The sequence below is a fragment of the Idiotropiscis lumnitzeri genome, chromosome 1, assembly GCF_059441095.1.
Source record: "Idiotropiscis lumnitzeri isolate Australia: NSW breed Sydney's pygmy pipehorse chromosome 1, RoL_Ilum_1.0, whole genome shotgun sequence".
In the NCBI taxonomy this organism is placed as follows: Eukaryota; Metazoa; Chordata; class Actinopteri; order Syngnathiformes; family Syngnathidae; genus Idiotropiscis; species Idiotropiscis lumnitzeri.
Window position 1 is genome coordinate 2,760,776 of NC_142391.1, and position 22,504 is coordinate 2,783,279.

A 22,504-nucleotide genomic window follows, 5' to 3' on the forward strand; every position below is an offset into this window, starting at 1 on the left:
AAAGCAAGAATATATTTTGGATTTTCAAACGGTCGCCAGTTACGACTTCCGGGTGTGTTGATTCTCCCCTCACGAGTGAGTATCCAATCACAAGACGCGTTCATCACCTTCAACGTAAAGGCCAGCGAGAAGGCCTTACTGTCATCAACTCGTGATCTGATTGCCTATCGCAACTGTCTATCACCGTTAGAAGCCCTCTTGAGACACAGAACAGACGCCGCATGATTGTATCTGAAGGCCTCGGACGAATAGTGCGAGCTACTGGTATCGTGAAATCTGCCCGGAAACACGAGCTACCGGAATTCTGATTGGATAAAAACTGTAACCTAAAAATGAAACACTAGGATATAATATGAAATCAATGTGAAGAATATTTTCATGATTTCTTGATTATGTTATGCCAGCAGAGAAGGCCTTGCCAGTCTACCACTGCGAAAACCATGCCGCAAACACGGCTCTGACGCAAAAGTGGAGATTGAGGGCAGAAAGAAAAATGGTGCACTGCACTTAAGTGTAGACTAAGGGCAAGAAGAGAATAGGGTGCTGCAAGAAATGAGAACAAGACGCCCAAACAAACAACAGAAGAGAACAACTTTAAGGAGCACTGCAATAACTTGGAGACTGAGGGCAACAGTAAAACAAGATTCTGCAAAACAGAGACAAACAATTCAAGGTATTTGCTACTTAAGAGATGAATATTATTCAAAATGAGACTAAGGGTAACATGAACACAGCGCTGCAGCAACGTGGAGACAAAGGACAACAAGAGAAAGACGTCCTAAGGCGATCGTTGCAATCTAAGACTAGTCTGGTGCAGCAAAGTGGAGACTATGTGGAACAAGGACATCATTTGGCGTCGTCACCCCCAAAAACTTTTAAAGGCCTCTCTTCTCGGATCACCCTCGAAGCCTTTTAATAAGGAAACAAACCAGAGATATATCTCTCCCCCCACCCCCCCCCCCCCCCTCCCTCACCCCACTTGGTTAACTTTCATTTCCTGTCTCGTCCCTAATCGGCCATGCTGGCAATACAGGGGAGGGCCGAGAAATACGAGCAGGAAGAAGAGGCGCGCCGCTTCCGCATCAATGTTCCAATTGTGAGGACGCAACAAAGGGCAAACGCACCAGGACGATCGGGGAAAGGAGGGGGTGGGTGGGAGGTGTTGGACCCCCCCCCCCAACCCTCCCAGGGCAACCGACGACGGAGAACGTAGGGGACATAGAGGAGGGGTTTGCTGGTCGTTGAAGCTGTGAATGCAGAACCAACGCGATCGGAGCTCACAATTCTGTCTCCCGTACACCATTAGGATCGTATTTTCTTGTTGCCCTCAGTCTCCGCTTTAGTGAAGCGCTCCCATTTTCTTGCTGCCCTTAGTCTCAACTTGGATGGAATAAATCTCCTTAAAAGTATCGACACAAGACTCTCGTTCCCGTCTTATTGTTGTTGTTCGTTAGCGAGTCTCCCAGGTCACATTTTCTAGTTGCCCGAAGTCTCCATTTTGCTGCTGTGCTCCAGTTTTCTTTCTGCCATCAGTCCCATCTTGGTTTAAATTAATCTACTGGGAAGTAAATATGTGAGATCTTGTTCTTCTTTGCTGCAGCACCCCATTTTCTCACTGCACTTAACTTCAGCGCTCCATTTTGTTGTTGCCTTAGTCTCTTCTTGGATCAAATGAAACTTAGGAAACTAAGTCAATCTTTGTCCGATGTTTGCTCGCAATTCTCATACTCACATTGCTGCAGCGTCCTGTTTTCTTGTTGCCCCGAGTCTCTACTTTACTGCAATGTTCCATATTTCCGTCAGAGAGAACATGCAAACTCCACCGGAAGAGTGAAGGTCAAATTTTCTAGCAAAATGAGCTTTTTATTTATTGATTTATTTTTTTCTACACAGAAAAGGGGAAAATATCTGAAGCAAAATCTGAGAATTTATTTTAAGGACGCATCGCCCCGCCCTTGAAGTGAGTGTATTCTTGCGGTAAAGAGAGGTTACCAAAGGACACCGGTGTTGCAAGCAGAAAGGAAGTGAAACCAGAGGCCTGAGCGATTTTGACTCGCGCTGGTCTACTTGTCTGCCTGCTTACAAATCACGCTATGAAGGCGGTAAACGGCATCCGAAAATCATTCAGGGCTTCACTTTTTCCATATTATGTTACGGCCTAATTCCAAAATGGTTTAAAAAACGTTTTTCCCTCCCCCAATCAACATGCGACAAAAACGTGTTTGTTGTTTCGATTTGATTATATTTTTGTCCCCCCCCCCCTCAAACATATTAAAATAAAGACATCACAAGCACATAAGTAGTCACAGCCTTCGCCACAAAGCTGGAAATTGAGCACAGGTGCGTCCTTTTTCCACTGATCATCCTCAAGATCGGATTGGAGTCCACCTGCGAGAAATTTAGGTCATTGGTCATGATCTGAAAAGGCACACACCTGTCGAAATATGTCCAGACCACAAACCAAGCAAGAAGTCAAAGCAATTGTCCAGGAAAAGACCAGGATTCTGCAATCCTGTTCCGTCCTGCCTGTTTTCCAGCTCCCCCCTGCTGCAACACATCGGATTCAAATGATCAGGATCGTTATCTAGCATCTGCAGACCTTGCTGATTAGCTGATTATTTCAATCATGTGTTGCAGCAGGGAGAGGTGGAAAACAGGCAGGGCAGCTGCCCTTGAGGAATAGGATTGAGGTGTAGACCTTGGAGGCACAGATCTGAGGAAGGGTACAGAAAATGTCCCGCTGCTTTGAGGGTCCCAATGTACCGATTGCCAATATGGGGTCAACATTTTGGGCGCGGATATGCAGGACTTCACAACTTTAGCAATGTGTCCGAATGACTTTAGAAATACATTCGAACCACTTTGCAGTACGTCCGGACGACTTTGCTGTACTTCTGACTGACTTTAGGAACGATACGCCAGAACGACTTTGTGAAATGTCCGGATGACTTTAGCGGTACGTCCGAATGACTTTTGCAGTATGTCTGAATGACTTTCGCTACAATACGTCCGGACGATTTTGTTGTACGTCCAAATGACTTTGCAGCACGTCTGAATAACTTTAGGAACAATATGCCAGAACAACTTTGCGGTACATCCGGCCGAATTCAGCGGCAAGTCCGGATGACTTTAGCGGTACGTTCGAATGACTTTTGCTACAATACGTCCGGACGATTTTGTAGCACGTCTGAATAACTTTAGGAACAATATGCCAGAACGACTTTGCTGTACGTCTGGACAACTTTTGCGGTACGTCCGGACGACTTTTGCGGTACGTCCAGACGACTTTAGCTAGCAACATGTCCAAACAACTCATCAATACGTTCAAATGACTGTGCAATACAATCTAAAAACCTTGGCAAGCAGATTTTATTATTTATTATTTATCAAAAGCTGAATTTGCAGCATACGATATGGAAAAAGTGAAGCACTGTGAATACTTTCCGGATGCGCTGTAAACAGAGTTCAAGGTCGCGCATTGCTTTGAAATCGGGGGGGAGCACAACATTATTCGGTTATGCAGCCGAGCGGTTGGTGGAGGCGCAACATCCTGCGTGCACAAAAAGCCGCATGGTGAGCGAGAGGGGACATCCCCTACTTGCCCCCCCCCCCTCGCAACCCTCCCGTCCGTGCATCCGCCATGCAAAGAGCACACTTGTTAGGCCTCTTTGGCGACATGAAAAAGTCCCAAAAGATCCCCCGCAGAGGACAACCGACGGTTGGGCTTCTCTGGCGCTTGAAAAAGCTGAATGACCCCCCCCCCCAACCCCCCAGCCCCACACACACACACACACACACACACACACACACACACAATGGAAATTCAATTTTTGAAATTTCCATTAAATGTGTGACTCCACAATTTGTCCCATAAGAAATAATAAAAAATAGATAGTGAAAGTGTACACAAACACATTTTTAAATTATTCTTTAATAATAATAATGAAGAGATTTTTTTTTGGGGAATATTTTCAGTTCCCTTAATATCATTTTTTTTCTGTGCATAGGCAGGTTGGACTGATAATATTGTGAAGGAGTGCAGCCAAGTGGCTCTGCGGGTGAGCATTCTGCGCCACTCTGGGAGTGTTCACACACAACTCACGTTGTCGCCAAACAAAACGGCTCTTCTCATTTCATGTCTTGACGGAGACATTTCGGTGTGGGAGAGGACGATACGTTATCACAGCGATCCGTGTCACGTCTGCAGCCAAAATGTGACAACAGACGAAAGTCGTTCTTCAAATGCCGTTTTCTCCGGTGGGCATGTGAAACATCATCAGTCGCGGCCCAAGAACTATTTCAATTAAAAGTGTGAATAAACCAAGAATGTACGAATAACCGGATATTGTTCTTGTCGGCTATCTTAAACCAAGGATGGATCGTTTTTCTACAATACCGATGGTTTCAACAATTTCAACGAGATAGCGTTGCGACTAAAATGTGGATTAAGTCGGGTAAAGGCCCAGGTAGCAAAAACACGGCCCACCACTGGGGGACAACAATGTAATCAGAATCAGGTGTCCATTCGAATCCCATCCTTGACTCAAGCTGTTCTGCCGTCCTCGTCACCCCCACCCCTCCCACTTCTCCTCCTTGCGGGGGAGGCCCCCCCCCTTATCTTTGGGGATGAGGGAGAGAGGAGAATGGGGAAGACAGCCACTTTCATGGCTGACTTGGGAGCCATTAGCCCCCCTCGTGTGCTCGTGGGCCTGTTCTGGCTCCTCAGTGTATTAATCTGCAGTGACAGCTTCGCTGTTTACCAAATCCAGTCAGGATTTGGGGCACGGCCGCCCGGCGCCACTCTGCTCCATTAACCCTCTGACCTCGGAGGACACGGCACCCGGGCCGGGGCCCACGGGCGTGAGCCGAGCAACCGGGTAGGACACCTGTCCCATGTCACCGATGCCCAACCAAGTCCACCGAAAGGACAACAAATTGGAAGTGGTGATGAGGGGGGGTACAGACTAGTCGACTAGTGATTAGTCAGTGTTTTATTACTACTTTTTTCTATGCTATGCTCCCCGTTTGGCCAAGTTTGGCAAACATTACCTGGCTGTCCCAGTGGCAAATAGATTTTATTTTATTCTCAAACTCTGTGTCTTGAAAATGTCACATTTTTCTCTTTTGATTGAATATTCTGTTGACTGAAATTTGAGGTACTTTTATTGAAATTTTATCTAAAAAAATAAATAAAGACCTCATCAAAAATTCTTCCCTTAAAAACACTTTTTTCCCCTGTAAATCAAACCTTTTTCATAAATTCACAACTTTTTTTTTTAAACCTAGATATTTTTCTGAAATTTACATGTTCTCTATAAATATGGCATTTCGCTTGAAATTCTACCTCAAATCAAATAAAAAAATAGTGACTGAAATTTGAGGTACTTTTATTGAGATTTTATCTAAAAAAAAATAAAGACCTTCAAAAAATTTTCTCCCCTTAAAAAAACATTTTTTTTCACTGTAAATCTAACTTTTTTCTTTAATTCACAACTTTTTTTTTTTTAAATCCCAGCTATTTTTCTCAAATGTACATTTTCTCCATAAATATACCTCAAAACTTATTTCCTCAAAATAAGCTACTTTGTGTAATGTAAAAAAAAACTGAAATTTGACTTGAAAATGTCTTTTTAATTGTTAGCCATCTTTCTTCTTCTCTGAAACATGCAAATTTTTCCAAAATATTTTTTTACATTTTTTTTTACATTCTTTTCAGAAATATAATTTTTTTTTCTGAAAATATAACTTTTCTGAAAGTATGAAAAAAAATAATCCTTGAAAATCTCCCTTTTTTTGTTGATAAATAAACCTTCCCCGTGCCCTCCCTACAAATGACGATCCACAGATCTCCCCTAAAAACAGCTGAGCGAGTTCGCCTTAACTCATAAAGCCTTTTCGAAATGGAGAACACGGTTGCACATATGCATGAGGTCTTGGCCCCGTGTGCTCATAAACCTGAGGTCAAGTCGGTTCAGTGGCTAGGATTGCTGCTAACCTACTTATTTGCTGAATCTCATTTTAACGCGGTGAGACAGATGATTGTGTTTTAAAAAAAAAAAAAAAAAAAAAAAAAAAAAAAAAAAGCTTGTAAAGCAGTGGACATGTGATAAAGTGCTAAAATGTTGCATCACAAGCGCAAGCCGGCGACGTTATCTAATCAAAAAGATTGATTCAATAGTATGCTGTGTGACTGGCTGATAAAAAAGTGTGTCATTGATCTCTTCTTACATCAGGCTGATCAAATGGGACTGGAAAAAGCGCAGGAATAAAAGGTTGATATTTCAGTTCCGATAGATTTTGGTTTGGAGATTCACACATTGCAGGAAACTCTCGCTAATCGTGGAGGTTAGGAACCAAGAATCGTTTTGGGACGTTTTCAGAGGTTGGAGTGGGACAAAGTAAGTGCTTCTCAATTATTTTCTGTTATGCGCCCACAGCATGAAGAAAACAATTCTCGCACTCACCCCACCGCAACTTTAATAAATAGCATTTTTGTCGCAAAACAAACCTACACCGTCGGGTTAATAGACGCTGTGCACAACAATCGGCAAGGAGAGCGCCACTGCCACCTACTGGAGTGGAGGTGCAATGACACTTTTTGTAGTACGGCGGGGGGGGGGGGGGGGGGAAGCATGTGATCATACATCTAATTTCTTGTGGGCGGTTTTAAGGTCATTACATTTATATTAGCTTTTCCCCAAATAAATTGATAAAATTGCAAGTTAATATAATTTTCCTGATTTAAAAAAAATACAAATTGAGTGTTGAAAAATGGACCATTCTGGCAGGATCAATATACTAGCTTTAAACTAGAACCATAAAAAAATAAAATAAAATAAAATAAAAATTGTCGTCTGTTGTCTGCTTTTGAATTTGAATTCTACAAGTAGACAACAACTCGTCGTCTTTTTTAGATTCGGTGCAAAGCCAGCAGGAGGGAGGAAATAAAAGGGCGGCTCAACACTGACAAAATGCCTTCAACGCAGAAGTCACATTATTGCGCAAGACGCCGAACAAGTTTCTTCATCGTCGTTCTCATTACAAAGCCTTCCAAAAGACGTCAGCTGATTTCCGCCACACGCACACACACTAACGCACACATACAACACACGCACACGCGCACGCACGGAGTGTTCATGAGGAGTGACAAAGCGTCACGTCCTCCCGTCGGCAGCCGGCAGACGCCCTCCCCCCCTCCCGCTTTCAAGCGTGACCTCGATGACATCAGACTGTCATCGCCGTCACTCCCGCAAGGTAAACACTCGGTCCTGCACACAAACACACACAAAAAGAAAACGAACACCGGGAGCCTTTGTGTCAAATGCGGGCTCACTTTAAGGAGTGTTTGGGTCACTTTAAAAAAAAAAGTGTCAGGGAACTTGTGTGGAGAAAATTCAAATGCTTTGGTCATTTTCAAGCCAAAACGACACATTTGTCACAAAGAGTTTTCGTTTGAGGTATGAGCCAATGTGAGTTGGAGAGAATTTGATTTTGATTCTCGCAAACTTTGACTTTGGACAATCTCCTTACGGTCAAGATTAATCCGCACCAAATTCTTGAGGATCTACGTTGTTTCAGCAAAACCGGCCACGATCGGGACAACTTTTTGGTGTTTTCCACGTTTGACCTCGTTTGGGGCGGCACAGTGGTCGACTGGTGAGCACGACGGCCTCACAGTGCAGAGGTCGTGGGTTCGAACCCGGCTCCGACCTTCCTGTGCGGAATTTGCCGGTTCTCCCCGTACCCGCGTGGGTTTTCTCCGGGTACTCCGGTTTCCTCCCACATTCCAAAAACATGCGTGGCAGGTTGATTGGACACTCGAAAATGCCCCGAGGTATGAGTGTGTTGTTCGTCTTTGTGTGCCCCGCGATTGGCTGGCGACCAGTTCAGGGTGTACCCCCCCCGCCTACTGCCCGATAACAACTGGGATAGGCTCCAGCACCCCCCCGCGCGGCGGCCCTGTTTAAAAGACTACAAAAGAATCCAAATCGTGACGACCACGCATTTTGGAATTAATTTGGGAGGGAAATTAGAGGTTGAGAAATAAAAGGGGAAGAAAAAACCCTTTGCATTCACTACACCATTGACCAAATAAGCCGAAAAATAAAACCTGTTGTCGTCTCAATGCATCATCATGTTTGGTTATTTTGACAAACTAAAACTTACAAAGATCTTTATTTTCAGATGCAACCAGATTTGATGGGAGCAAATTTCTTTTTGGCCTTTTTTTCAACAAAGTGGACGGTTGGACGGTCTCTTTAAGATCAACGGCAATTTGCACCAAATTCATACCAGCTGCTTGTAGGGGGAAAAAAAACAACAAAAAAACGGGCGTCCTTTCACAACATTGGGAACTTGTGAATGCTCAGCGCGCTTCTGCATTCATCATTTTTATTGATTTCTAACGTTTTATAGAACGACGGAAAATAAAATCGAAATACAGATTTAAATTTCAATGAATCGCCTGAAAATGAAGCACGATCTGCACCGGAGTCTTACCATTTTAGTATCTACGTAGCTTGGATAGTTCCACAAAGTTTAAAGAATCGGGGAAAAAAAAATGCGGAAACGTTCTGCTGTTTTGTGTTTGAGCTTGCTTTGAACTTTGACCTCCCCCTTGAAACGATGACAATGTAGAAATACGATGGCGGCTCAAATGTTCCTGTTTGCAGTCCTCCTTGGAAAAAGAAAAAAAAATCTGGGCAGCCTTACTTTAAATCTTTTCTCTTGACTTTGTCCTTTATCCCGCTTCTTAGTCAGCTGTCACATGCTCCGCTTGCTACCCGCTCAGGCAACCTGCGGCCACGGCCGACGCGCTTCCACTTTTCTGCTGAATGTTCAGGAAAAAGTGGGCACGCAAGTGTTACCATGAAGAGAAATATTTAGCCACAAGCGCCCCCGACGTTGAACTGCCGCCGGCGTCTATATTTAGCCGCCCGCCACAAGCGCAAAAAGTGCTGCGCTCATCGAGATAACTTGAAAGGACTCTTCAACGGGCGAGATTAAATCCCGCCAGTCGCCGTCCGACATCCCGGTGCCAGTCGTTAAAAGACCCTAGGACATAAAAAAAAAAATACTTAAGCCACCACGTTAGCGATTAAAGGCTTGTTTGTAAACGATTTCCCTCGGAAGAGGCGGAGTCTGACGCCAAAGTTTCGCCGAAGTTTCGCGCATCGGTGAGACTTTTGGTTCAAAAGCGTCCTTCTTCATTAGGCTCCGTTTTAGCCGGCCAAAAATACGCCGACAAAAAACATTTTTGCAACGTTAACATTTGCTAGCATCAGAGGACATTGTTAGCTAATTGAAGTTAGCACACCACCAAGTATTTTTTTACAGTAAAAACTTCAGTTAAAAAAAAAAAAAAAGGTAATTCAACCAAACTAACGATAAAATGTGATATATTAATCCAATAATATTCATATAAAATAAATACGTTTTCATATGTTTTAAAAATATTTTTGATCTAGATTTCGTATTTTCTTCCCAAATTTTAAGTGTTTTTTATATTTTATTTCCCCAATAATTTGAGATAGTGTTCGGCCGCTTTTCTTAAATCTTTTTTTTTTTAAATTGTAATATTTGTGTATTTTTAGTAATAATGGAGGTTTCCGATTTTTTATTATTTTCTTTACAGTAAAAGGGGACTTAAAATGTAAAATGGACTTTATAAAGTTTGTGTTTTAATATCTTTTTAAAATAATTTGAGATTGCCGTCTAATCATTTGGTATTTTTTGCAAATATTCTGGACTGGTGCTCGCTCCTGAAAATGTTTATATATTTTTTTACATTTTTTTTTGTAATATTTTACTTTTTTATTTGATTTATTGATTTTTTTTTACCTCAAATATGTGCTTCTAATATGTAAGTATTTTTACCGAGGACGTGTGGAAAAAGTGTATTTTGTTTTCTTTTGGTTTTTCTTTTTTTTTTTTTTGCATGACAGATTTAAGGCTTCTGAGAACTGTTTTGATTTCAACAGGGCTGCTTCGAGAGGGTAAAAAGTGAGGGCACAGCCTCTATGAGCGGAACGAGGAAATATTTGAGGAAATCTGCGAGGAAACGCGAGGGTATTTCTGGACAGCTTGTTTGGCTTCATAAGCATCTTATGGGAGCGCTTGCCTTTCTTCACCTCCTCACCTCGTGTCGTCATGAAAGACGCTGGACAGCAGCCACAAATTAAACATTTCAACTTTATGACTTTTTCCACCAATTAAACAAATAAAGACGAGGAGGGCGGGGTTGGGGGGTGGGGGCGGTTCTGAGTATTGAGCAAGTCGAGGCTCGCAGCCAGCCGAGGGCTCCTCCTCCTCCTCCTCCTCACCCAGGAGAACATCCAGCTGGAAGCCATTGAGGGTGGGCTTAAAGGGAGGGGGGGGGCTCCTGAATGACTACAAATCAAAACCAGAGGAGGCCAAGATCAAGCGTGTGTCATACGTTTGTGTGTTTCTATCTATTTTTTTTTTTTTTTTTTTTTAATCGTGAATCATCGACGACGTTTCCCGAAAGCGACCTAAAGAAGCGGAGGAGGAAAAGGTGGGGGGAGTGGAGGTTGGATGGGGAGGCTTACGATTTTTTTTTTTTTTTTTTTTTTTTAACCATTCGTGAAGTCATTCATGACAGAAAAAAACAATTTTCTGGCTTCCACTCAAAACATAAAATTCGTAGTGTGTTTGTAATAGTTTTCAATAAATTATTAAATTCTTGAGGTGGTGAGTGAGTCACCCCTCCTCCTCGGCACTAAACACTTGACGGCCGCGAGTAATTTGGTGCAAAGGAGAAATAAAGAGGGCAGTCGGTTGGCGGCAACACGGGTACGTGCCGCAAAAAAACCCCCAAAAAAAACCAAAACATGACAGCAGGTCATTAGCGCATCAAGAAAAGTACATCACGCGCGTAACAAAAAGCGCATTTCCAGTTTAAGCATGAAAACACGAGGCCGAGTCCCATCAAATTTGGAACATGTCGTCCTCATGTTTCTGCAGTGATCGAATGCAATTGCTTAGCTTAGGTTAGCTGAGCGGAACAAGTGAAAGCAGCTGGCAACTGGCGGCGTTCCCGGGTCAACGCGTGAACATTACACAAAGGAGTAGGGGCCTCGATGAAAAGGAAGAGGAAAAAAAATCATTAGGCGCAGAGAAAAAAAAATTACAAGCGCAACAATTGAAAAACAAGTCACACTTTATCGTGAAAAAAAATCATATTTTTTTTTAGAAAGAAATTGTAATCTTAATAGAATAATGCATGTTTGATTTGAATTTTTTTTTGAACTTATTAATGACAGTCTTGCTTCAAATCTCCAGTGTGGGATGATGTCAGCTTCAACGTTGAATTCACGATACGGGAGTGAAAATTGTTGACACAAATTTGACTACCCGCGAGTCTTGCTTAAAACATGAACTTCAAACTTGAAACAACCAAGATTGGCTAAAACTGTTAAAAAGGTAAAAGAGGGCAAATTTTTACAGAGTGTAGTGAAACTGTGTTATAGGAGCAATAAAAACACACTTGCACAAAAATGCGACCAGATGATAATAATGGAGACCAGCAAATCAGGATGTCATATTATAAACTGAGAAAAAAAAAATTGCGGTTTTAGGTTGATTGGGGGGGACGTATTATACACAGAGAATATATTTGACATTTTCTAACGGTCATCAGTTACGATGTTCGGCTGTGTTGATTCCACATGGTGCCGCCCCCTCACGAGCGAGTATCCAATCACAAAACGCGTTCGTCAACTTCAACCTCAGGCCAGCGAGAAGGCCTTCATCAACTTGTGATCTGATTGGCTGTCACAACTGTCTATCAACCATAAACAGCCAAAACAGACGTTCGCTTAATTGTATCTGAAGGCCTCAGACGAATAGTGCGTGCTACCGGTATTGTGAAATCTGCCCGGCAACAGGAGCCAGCTGAATTCTGATTGGATAAAAAACACTCACCTAAAAATACAACACTAGGATATAATATGACATCAATGTGAAGAATATGATCATGATTTCTTGATCATGTTAGGTCAGCAGAGAAGGCCTCGATGGCCTTGACCGCCCACCACTGCTATTCAGTATACCACAAGAGTTTTTGCTCACAAGCAAAATTAATAGATTTTTATAAGAAAGGAAAAAAAGGTGTTCTCTTTATGCACAAAACAGAAATGAACCGTTGCTGGAAAACCGAGGTATGGACCCCACTGGCCTGTCGAGGTACACACACACACACACACACACACCCCAGAGAGAACCTGAAAACTGCGAGGCCGACATGCTGACCACCACTTCTTCTTGGATAACCCAACAACGGCTTTGACGGCAACGAGTGTGTGTTTTGCCATCAAGTTGTAGTGCCAACTTGTGACTGAGGCCCCATTGTGCGCCATTATTGCCGCTCGTTGGACACAGTCACACGCCAGCGATCGCGGCAAGGGGGCGTTGTGTAACAGCAGCTCAGCCCAAAGGAAAAGCGGCGGCAATGCAAACGCGAGGAAAAGAACGCAGCCTACAAGTGGGGATCATTTCCTGTATGGCGGCGCTTAGAGGCTATTTCTGTTGTTTGTTTTTGGAGAGAGATTTGCGGACACATAATCCCCGCAAAAAGAAAAAAAAAAAAGAAAAACAAAAGAAAAAAAGAAGTGATTTATTTATGAATTCCAACGCACAAGCTGGCCTCCAGAGAGCCAAGCGGCTGGTCGGCCTGCCAAAAGTCATTGGCTGATGTTTACACGACTGGATTGGCCAATTCCCATGGCGCGGTGGGCCTGCTGTGCTATCTTATTTATACAAGGCCCCGATATGGGAGAACAGAGGGGGTTTATTTTGGGCTATTCCCCCGTGGAAGGATCCCATTTCACCAAAGTGAAGTGTTTTCCTCCATACGTGCGCCGCTTCAGGTTCGAGCGGCTTTTAGCCACGATGGAACAAAGGATAAAAATCGGGAAAAAGGAAGAAATTGTTAGTCCGTCTCGAAAGTCATCATTCATAGCGTGATACAAAAAAGTATCAAGTCACTCTGTTTCACTATTTATGATTAAAAAAATATTTCATTATCATATCAATGCCAAATTGCCAATTGTATGTAAAAAAATTCAGATTTTTCCCTTTTTCTTTCTTTAATGAATCAATTATTCTCTTCATTTGTTTTATTTTTACCAATTTACACATTATTCTCAAAAAATTAAACAAATTCATTAAACACAAAGGATGGATGGATAAACAGATTCCTTGCAATTATATTTATTATAAACAATTCAAGGGATGTTCAATGCCACTTTCACTCTGAGTACTGACTGATACAGAGTCCCGATACCTCTAGAACTGACGTAGGCAAAATAAGGCCCGGGGGCCACCTGCGGCCCGTCAAACATTTTAATCCGGCCCGCCGAACTTGAACCAAATGAAATTAGAATTAGAATTAGAATTAGAAATCCCTTTATTGAATAAACCTTGTTAATGTTTTATTTTCTAAATACTGTGGTGCATCAAGGACACAAATATATTGTTGTCATGCTTTTGTTCACTTCCATTTGAAATTAAATTTATTTTTTTTTCTCTCCGATGAGGTGAGGTGACCAAAACACTCCATCCATCTGCTCCTGGTCCGGTCGCTCTGTCAAACCCATTGTGGCCCGCCAATCCAAAAGTTTGCCTACAAACTTTGATTTTCCTATTTCACGGACAATAACACACACTTGTACATATGCCACAGCAACCCCCCCCACCCAAAAAAAACCAACAACAATATACAAGCCGCGCCAGACCACCCGCAGTTTTCTATGTTGGAAAAAATGAGTTGTTTACTGTACGATTTTGTACTGTGAATGCGCATAAAAGTACATCAACAGATTGTTAAAACAGTGCCTTTTAACACGGCAACAACTTTGCGAATTAAAATAAAACAGACCCAAGAGAAAAAAAAACCAAACACATTTAGCGTATTTTCTGAACTATAGAGCGCCCCTAGTGGTGAAAGAAAAATCCACAGAAAAGCTGCACCCTTGTATTAGCCGCATGGTTCAAAATCTAGGGGAAAAATAGTGACAAATGACATGTGAATGTGAACAAAAATAAAAAATTCTGATGATGATTTGCTGAGTTGTCAAATTAATGTCTGATTTTCTTTTCTTTAAATTAGCGGTGGTGTTATGGCCTTCTCCGCGAGTACCTGTTGCCAAAAAATAAGGCCGGTATCGGTCTAAAAGCAACACCGGAAATCGCTACTCGGGCTTTCCTAAATAATATTGTTTAAAAATTATTTTAAAAAAATTTTTATTTAAATCAAATGCTGAACATATTTAATTCTAACCATATCTATAAACAACCTGGATTTTAGTTTTTTTTTTTCTCCCTATTTGTAGTATTGATTAAGAGTTGAATATACAAACAGGTGGGTAGTGTGAAAGGGGCTTCAAAAAATAAATAACAACAACAAGAGCCGGTCTACAAGTAGTGGCACATTTTGTTCTTTGGTGTTCTTGAAATCCGATGAATCACTCCAGGAAGTCTTTTCCACCCCGTTGGAGAGTTGACTCAAATTTGCGTTCAAATAGTTGATTTTGAGCCTGCACTTTCAATATTAGTGTCATGCGGTAAACAAGCTGGATGGATGAGTCACGCTCCAATGAGGCGCTTGGCAAGTTGCAGAGTTACAAAAATATCTGCCTTTTTACAAGAGAACAGAAAAAAAGAAAAAAAAAAAACACCTTGCGTCGGCCCAGTTCGATGTACATGCAATTTATTTTTTTTTGTCACACATCCGTTCGGGATTTAGGAGGGATTATACAAAAAGACGAGAGCATTTTGGGACGAAACGCCCCCCCCCCCCCCTGATGGCGCCGACGCCCGAGTCCAGATGTTTTGACGTCATAGCGGGCCGGGTTCCATGTCCTAATTAGGCCACAGGAAGACGTCCAAGAGGAGAACAGGATTCTTGTGATTTTTTTTTTTTTTTTTTTGATAAGGAAAAATAGAACTAAATAATATCACACATTACAACAACAAAGTCACACTACAATTACGAAAAGTAAAGCATTAAACTGCGGGTCATGTTTCAATTTAATGCTGCCTCGGAATGGGAAAGTCGGAAATAAGGAAAAATCCAACATAATATAATAATATTACACGACGAGAATACATTCGTAATGTTGGGAAGAAGAAAGACATTGCATCCTTGTGGCACTTTCCGAAAAAGAAAATATTTACGATGCTGTAGACTGTCTTACTGCAGCACTTATCGTCGTCATTTTATTTAACAAAAAAAAAAAAAGAAAAAAAAAGAAAAAAAAAGAAAAAAAATTGAAACATTACAAAGTAAACAAAGCAATGAGGCGTTGGGGGGGATTTTTTTTTTTTTCCCCCAAATGGAGGGGGTACTAGTAGCAATGGGTTAAACCAAAAAGTGTGGCACATTCCACGCCTCCTCTGCATGTTCCATGCAGTCTGCAGCACATACAGTAGACGCGGGGGAAAAAAAAAAAAAAAAAAGCCTGCTGGTGGCGGCGCTTGGTGGTACGCCTCCAGTGAGACACTGCAAAAAAGTTCTGTTTGAGGTAAAGTCGGAAAAGTGAAAACACCCCCAGATAAGCCGGTCTCGGGGAAAGTAACATTTCAGCTTCCTCGTTTCACATGACAAGATAAGACAGGAAATGAGCTCACGTCCTGCCTGCTGATGAGCTCCACACAAAAATGTACACAGCAAGCATTCCAAGGGCGCGCATGATGTCCACTGCGGCAATCAAAGCGCATTTAAAGACGAGGTGTTACGAGATTCGGGTCTCGTAAAGCGCCGCGCACAAACACACTCGAAGACGACGGCAATAATGCTTTCAATATTTTGGGGCATTTTTCTCGATTGTGTGAGTTAGTTCGCTAGCATGAAAAAACCAAGAGTGAAATTATCAGATGCGTTGGACGCAAAGCTTGTCAAGGAAGTACGTTGATACATTCTCAACTGTATGAAGATCTCTGTATGATTGGGGAGGAGCTAAATTTAGCCTGGATTGTTCGCAGAATTTACAGAGAGTCTTTCATGCATGCGTATGTTTTTGATAGAACATTCTTTTTTTTTTTCCTCAAAATCAAACAATCTCTAAGCAAACTTTTTGATTGGCGGGCCACAATGGGATCTAAAATTTGACAGAAGGGCCGGACCAGGAGCAGATGGATGAAGTGTTTTGGTCACCTCACCTCATCGGAGAAAAAAAAAATTAATTTAATTTGAAATGAAAGTGAACAAAAGCATTACAACAAAATATATGTCTTGGAAAAACCACAGTATTTAGAAAATAAAACATTAACAATATTTATTCATTTAATTTTTTTTTCAAGTTCGGCGGGCCGGATTAAAATGTTTAACGGGCTGCAGGTGGCCCCCGGGCCGTAGTTTGCCCACACCTACAATGTTGGGATTCGACGATTAATATGGGCAATTTTAAATGGTAGCTAAATGTTTACTTTTCGCGTCAGGGCTCAGTCAGTTGTCGTCGGACCTCATTGAAATCAGTCTTGTTTATGGCAGGCCTTTCAGATTTAGTCTTAGTTTTAAAGACGAAAATGCTTATTCATTTTCGTCACATTTAGTCATTCTTATTTGTGATCTTTTAGTCGAGTTTTAGTTGTCGGAAACGCCACAAAAAAGTTTTAGTCTCGTTTTCAAAAATGTAGTCACCGAAAACTCTAAAAGGTTTTAGTCCGTTTTCGTCAAAAAAAAAAAAAATAGGCCTGCAATGTTTCCACCCAATTGCAAGATTTTTTGATCGACTACTAAGGATTATGCATCACATACATAAAAGTGGTAACAGGTTTTTTTTTTTTCTTTTTGAATAACTGGGAGTTTGTGTTTTGTTGTGCCGGTGTGTGCAACGGTGTGTGGGCGTGCCCAAACAAGGATCGGTTGCACACGCGTTGCAATTTTTTGAACGACAGATGACATGTCCAATAGAAGGGATGTCATCAATTTTGAGCGTCTGACGGACCACACGCTAACAATTAAAAAAAAAAATTTCACGTACGTCACGATTTTGTCATCAAAGAACCTCGTTTAGCTCGTTAGCAAAAAAATATTTTCGTCATCGTTGACCAAAACAACACTGATTGAAATAAATCGTTTTGTCAATCAACGCTCAAACTGGTGAAAGACTTGCTTTCGCCTGCTATGAGTTGTTTTTTTTTTGGTTTGTTTTTTTTACAGGCCAATTTATTCAAAATCAAAAAAATTGCCGTACTATTGCAACCGTATGAATGTTTTTTTTTTTGTTTTTTTTTGATCAGGCAACAGCTTTCATAGTGACTCAATAAAAAGTGGTCCTCGCAATCGGACTTGGGGCTCCTTGAGAGTTGAGCAATATGAATTGTCAGCTGACACCGAAACGGACTCAACTGCAGCGCTGAGCTCATGACAGGCAAGCAAACAAGCGGAAAAGCCGGCGAAAATTCCCCCCGAAGGAGCATCCACGACTCTCAGCCGAAACAAAAACGAACCAATCACCATTTTAGGAACTGACTTCAGAGTGCCCCGCCAAGTTGCGATCATGGACAAAGTTGGTTCGCAGACCCCGTTGGACTTTGGACTCGGCCGGTGCTCAAAGAGGCAACAGGTCAACTTGCGGACTGGCCCGTAAACAATTCGTCCGGCGAGAACGAGGCCAACAGTCACAGTCATTTATGCTTTCGTGGAAAAAAGCGATGCTGCAATGAGGCTCGACGTCTCGGCGAAGAAATCGCGAATACTGCGAAGATGAAACGGACGGTTCCTACCTCATGGCCGGAGTGGTACGGCTCATCTTCTGATCGCCGAAATACGGTTGAATAAATCCCGAGCGGGCGACCGGAAACCTGCCAATGAAGAAAGACACGGGAAGAAAATTTGAATTCCTTTCTTACGATGTATTCTTTTTAGCGAGCTTCGTCTTCCGTTTTTCGGAAATGTACAACAGAAATCTGCAGCAGAAGACAAACATCGAGATCGGAATTCCTAGAAGGAAAAAATCTCACAGCTGTTATGCAATATCGAAGCAGCGGTGAGCGATTTGCGCTCTTTGTGTTCCCTTTTCACCCAAAAGAAATCAGGAAATGGGGGTGTGACGTGGAGTTCCGAGCCGCATCGCTTTAAGAAATGCCAAAAAGTATCGGGCTCTGTTGAGGGGCGGTTCCATTTTAACCTCTTAAGATTTTAATGGCAAAATGACCACACAGGGCAGAACCGGGCTGGTAGAACCGCGAAAAAAAACAAAACTGCTTTATCGTACTGAATCGAACGATGACCCGAAAACAAAGATACGGACGTTCCACTTTGGTCGCAAATCCTACGCCAATATTTTGAGACTCATTCACTGCCATTGACGGATAAAGAAGTCCAAAAAATATTTTCATTCTACCTTTGATGGCCGTGATTGAGTTAAGTGTATCAGACATCCGATTGACTGTTAAATACTGACTTTTTATCACCCCCCTCCCCCAAACACCCCCCACCCCCACCACCCCACATTCAAGGGTCACGGTAAAACACTTGTTCGTACTTCCACATCGACATTAAAATCCAGTCAAAGTTGGAAGACGATGATCCCTTTCTCCCAAAGCGACCCGAAGCCGCAACCCGACGACAACCTTGCACAGCCGTCCGTGTGATTTATTTGAAGAATTGCGAGTGTCGAGGCTGCAAAGTTCATTAGCCGGTGACACAAATTTTGTGGACGCTTCTTGACCGTGGGGAGGTTACGAGAGAGTGGGGCGGAGGGAGGGGGGGGGGGGGGTCGACACGAAAACCAGAACTCCAACTCGGACGAGGTCAAGTCCTTAGCGCGCCATGAATCATCCAAAAATCAACAAGCACGGCCCACTCCCACCGGAGTCTTTTTCCATGATCCGAGCACGGGTGACACGGAGTGGCTTCGAAAATAGGTCATAAAACGCGCGGCCCGGCTATATATAAAACTCCCTGCCAAGTAACAATGTTTTGAGGACGGCGCTGGGTATGAGAGGTGAGCGCCTGCGTCCTAACGTTACCTTCGGCCCATGCCTACGTGCGTGCCGCCGCCGCCAGACTAAACATAAACACGTCCCGAGCTTACATTCGAAGCTCGGAGGAGTGTGAAAGCGCCGCGTGGCTGCTAGCGGCAACGTTAACACGCTGGCAGATGTGCGGAAACGCGGCGACGACGACGACGGCGGTACTGGAAAAGTCGACGTCGTCAGAATCGCTTTTGCCGTGACAACTCCTAAAAGTTGAGGACAACTCAGTTTGGTGCAACATTTTGTGGTTTACGCCGACGCAATGGCACAATTTGCCGGCGATTTTTCCAAGGGGATAGGGACGGAACCCTGTTGCAAATATCGGTGAGGAATTGACGACTGCCCAAAAAGGTTTGTACTACCTATAAAGGCCACAAGATGGCAGTGAAACACATTCCTTCCCAATAGACCAGGCGCGGGCAAACTACGGCCCGGGGGCCACATGCGGCCCGTTAAATGTTTTAATCTGGCCCGCCGAACTTGAAAAAAATGAAATGAAAAACGCTGTTAATGTTTTAGATTTTATTTTCTAATTACTGTTTTGTGTCAAAGACATATATTTTGTTGTAATGCTTTTGTTCACTTTCACTCGAAATTAACCTATGGGTGAACTTCAATAGTCCCTTGGCCCAAAATACCACAAGATAGCGATAGCAAAAAAAAAGCACTAAAGCTGGGTCTAAAAAATAACAAAAAAAAAAAAATCAATATATAGATTTGAATCAATTTCCTTTTCATTGGCCGATTAACTCAGAAAACCATATATCGATACTTTTAATTACGACTTTTCCCCCATACGTACATTTACATGAATTCACAGGTCACGCGAGATCTTGTCTTTACGCGAAAGTAGCGTATCAAAACAAAATGGCGGAAGCAGTGAAGTCTGGTCAGGTCACGTGATCGATCGTGTTTGAGGTCAGGTCATGTGCAATAAACCGTACATGATTAATGTGACTGCATTGGCTTCAATTGTTGATGTAAATATTCATATTTTTACTAATGCATGGAGTTGCAGCAAGCAAGTTGCAGCATTTCTCCTGAGAATGCCTTCCATACGCTAGTAAAATCGATACTGCGAGAAATCCTTGATTGAATCAAAAATCAATCAAAGTGGACCGTGAATCGAATCGAATCAGGCCCTTGCGTCTAAAATCAAATCAATTTTTGAACTTTGAATTGATACCCCACTAAGGACCAAAACAGCAAATAGGTGACTTTTCCATGATATAATCGAGAAAATGCTCCTAAAAAAAAATGGAATAGTAATCATTTCAAACTGTAATTCAAATTCACCTCTTCCCCTAATCTCCACTGCCACTGAAAAACTAACCTCATCACATTTTTTTTTTTTTCACACAGTATCATTTCGAAGTGTTTACGTTATCCGGCTTCAAATTGCGATTGCTGTGCAAATGAACGTCCAAAAGAAAACATGGAAATGAGCTCTTGCAGGGTACCACCACAGAATATTTTTAAGCTTTTAAAGCGTTGGGACGGAAACAATAACAGAATGGTTTTCAAATGTTTTCAAGCTCCAGAATTGCCCTTGCTGTGAAAACAAACGCTCCAAACAAAACACACAAACGCTCCCAAAGAACGATCTCAGTGTGTCTTCCGGCGATCACGATAATGTTTCCTACATCTACTCCGCAGTCATTTCCATCTTGGAGACATGAATGCGAATGATATTTTTTGTGTTCCAATGCTTTCAAGCTCCAAAATGACGACCACTCGTTTTACGAAGTCGCATTCCAATCGGAGCATCGTAAAGAAGACAGGAAGCTCCACCCTCCGCTCACATCCTCCCTGTAACCTGGCTCACATCTAACCGGTGATCACACACATACGTGAACACTTTCATGCCTTTCCCCTTTTCTTGCCGAGGCGTTTCTGCACGATTTCTACGATACACACACCAGCGAATGAAATTAGCATCTCAAAAAGCCCATCTTTGTCTCATCCGCCGCCAGAACCCTGAGCCTTCGTCCCGGCTTTGAAAAGCCCAGCATTTGCTTCTCCTCACCCCCCCCCTCCCAATCCTTCATCCATAACCCCCCTGGACCCCTCTCCCACCCCAGCTCTGAAGGCCTTCATATTCCGGGCCCTCTCGCTGACAGCTGGCTCTGATTATGGCTGTGAAAAATGGGGCAGTCACGCCAACAATCACGCCCCCCCCCCCCTCCCACCCCCCAAACTCCCCCGCCCCCTCTCCAACTCCACAACATTCCTGCAGCATGACTCCGCACTTTCTCCAGACTGGTGCTGCATGGGCCCGTCGCCGCCTCCCTCTTCACCCCCCCCCCCCCCCCCCCCCCCATGCCTACACTCTGTCTTTCCTCAGCTGTCCCGTCCTCGAAAACAAGCACACAAGTTTATGTTCACCGACTGACCGACGAATATTTTTGGCAGGTTTTGCCATGTTGAGTTATAAGAACACCAGGTTGGGTTCTATCCACCCCCCCCCCCCTCCCCCTTTCCTCCCCACCACCCACCACAACGCCGCGCCAAACATTCCGCCTGGATCTCACCTTCATGCTCCTGCCTCAAACTCCGGGCAGCGCACCCAGAAAACATAAATGAAACTAATTCCGCCGACATAAAACTCACGTTGGCTGGAAACTTGCGCTGTTCATTAGCGCCAGTGATTGTGAGGGATGAATAAACAGTTGTGCTTGAGGGCTATAAAACTAACAACATCCAGTGAAAATAAATGGACTGTATATCTTACATTTGAAGGCTTTGTCAGCAAGTTTTTTCTCACCACTCGGGTCGCTTTGGGTCGGGGAATACCGTGGGAAAGAAAGCGCGCCGCTTTTAATGCAGCGATTGTTTATTGATTTTGTCCTTTTGTGGGGGCGATCAGTTCGGTGAACTTGTTGACGAGGGTCGAAAAGGGTTAAGAAGTCACGTGAAGGCCTTTGAGACTTTTTTTAAATTAAAGTCAGTATTAGTCATAGACCAATATGCTTTTTTTCAGGGCCGATACCGATACCGATGATTAGTTCTCGTGGAGGCCAATAATATGTCAAGCCGATATTCATTGGTTGAAAAAAGGAGGTAAAATGGTGTCAAAAAAAAAAAAAAAATACTCCATAACGTGACTTAGTTTAAATGCCTTTAAGCACATTTTTATTTCACAGCTTTAGCCATTTACAACATTTTAAAGCTTTTTAAAAAAAAAAAAAAAAAAGTCAACCAAAAAGCTCCCAGGCTCAACAACCGTATAGTTCGATGAAAACAAACCTCTCTTGAAAAATTTACTCCAGCAAATAGTTTTCTATTCGATGTTATGTTGTAGTAGAGTGAGAATTATTCAAATTTCGGAAAGTCTGTTGTCGTGTGTGTGACTCGAGGTGAAAAAGCAAACAGGCAGCTTCCTGCTGATTGGCTGCTACCCACTGCACAAGGAAACAATCGATGATACTGTGGGCAGGCTAATCTGCTTCTGCAAGCAGGGTCACCAGCACAGCAGAGCGAGAGCGAGAGAGAGAGAGACAAA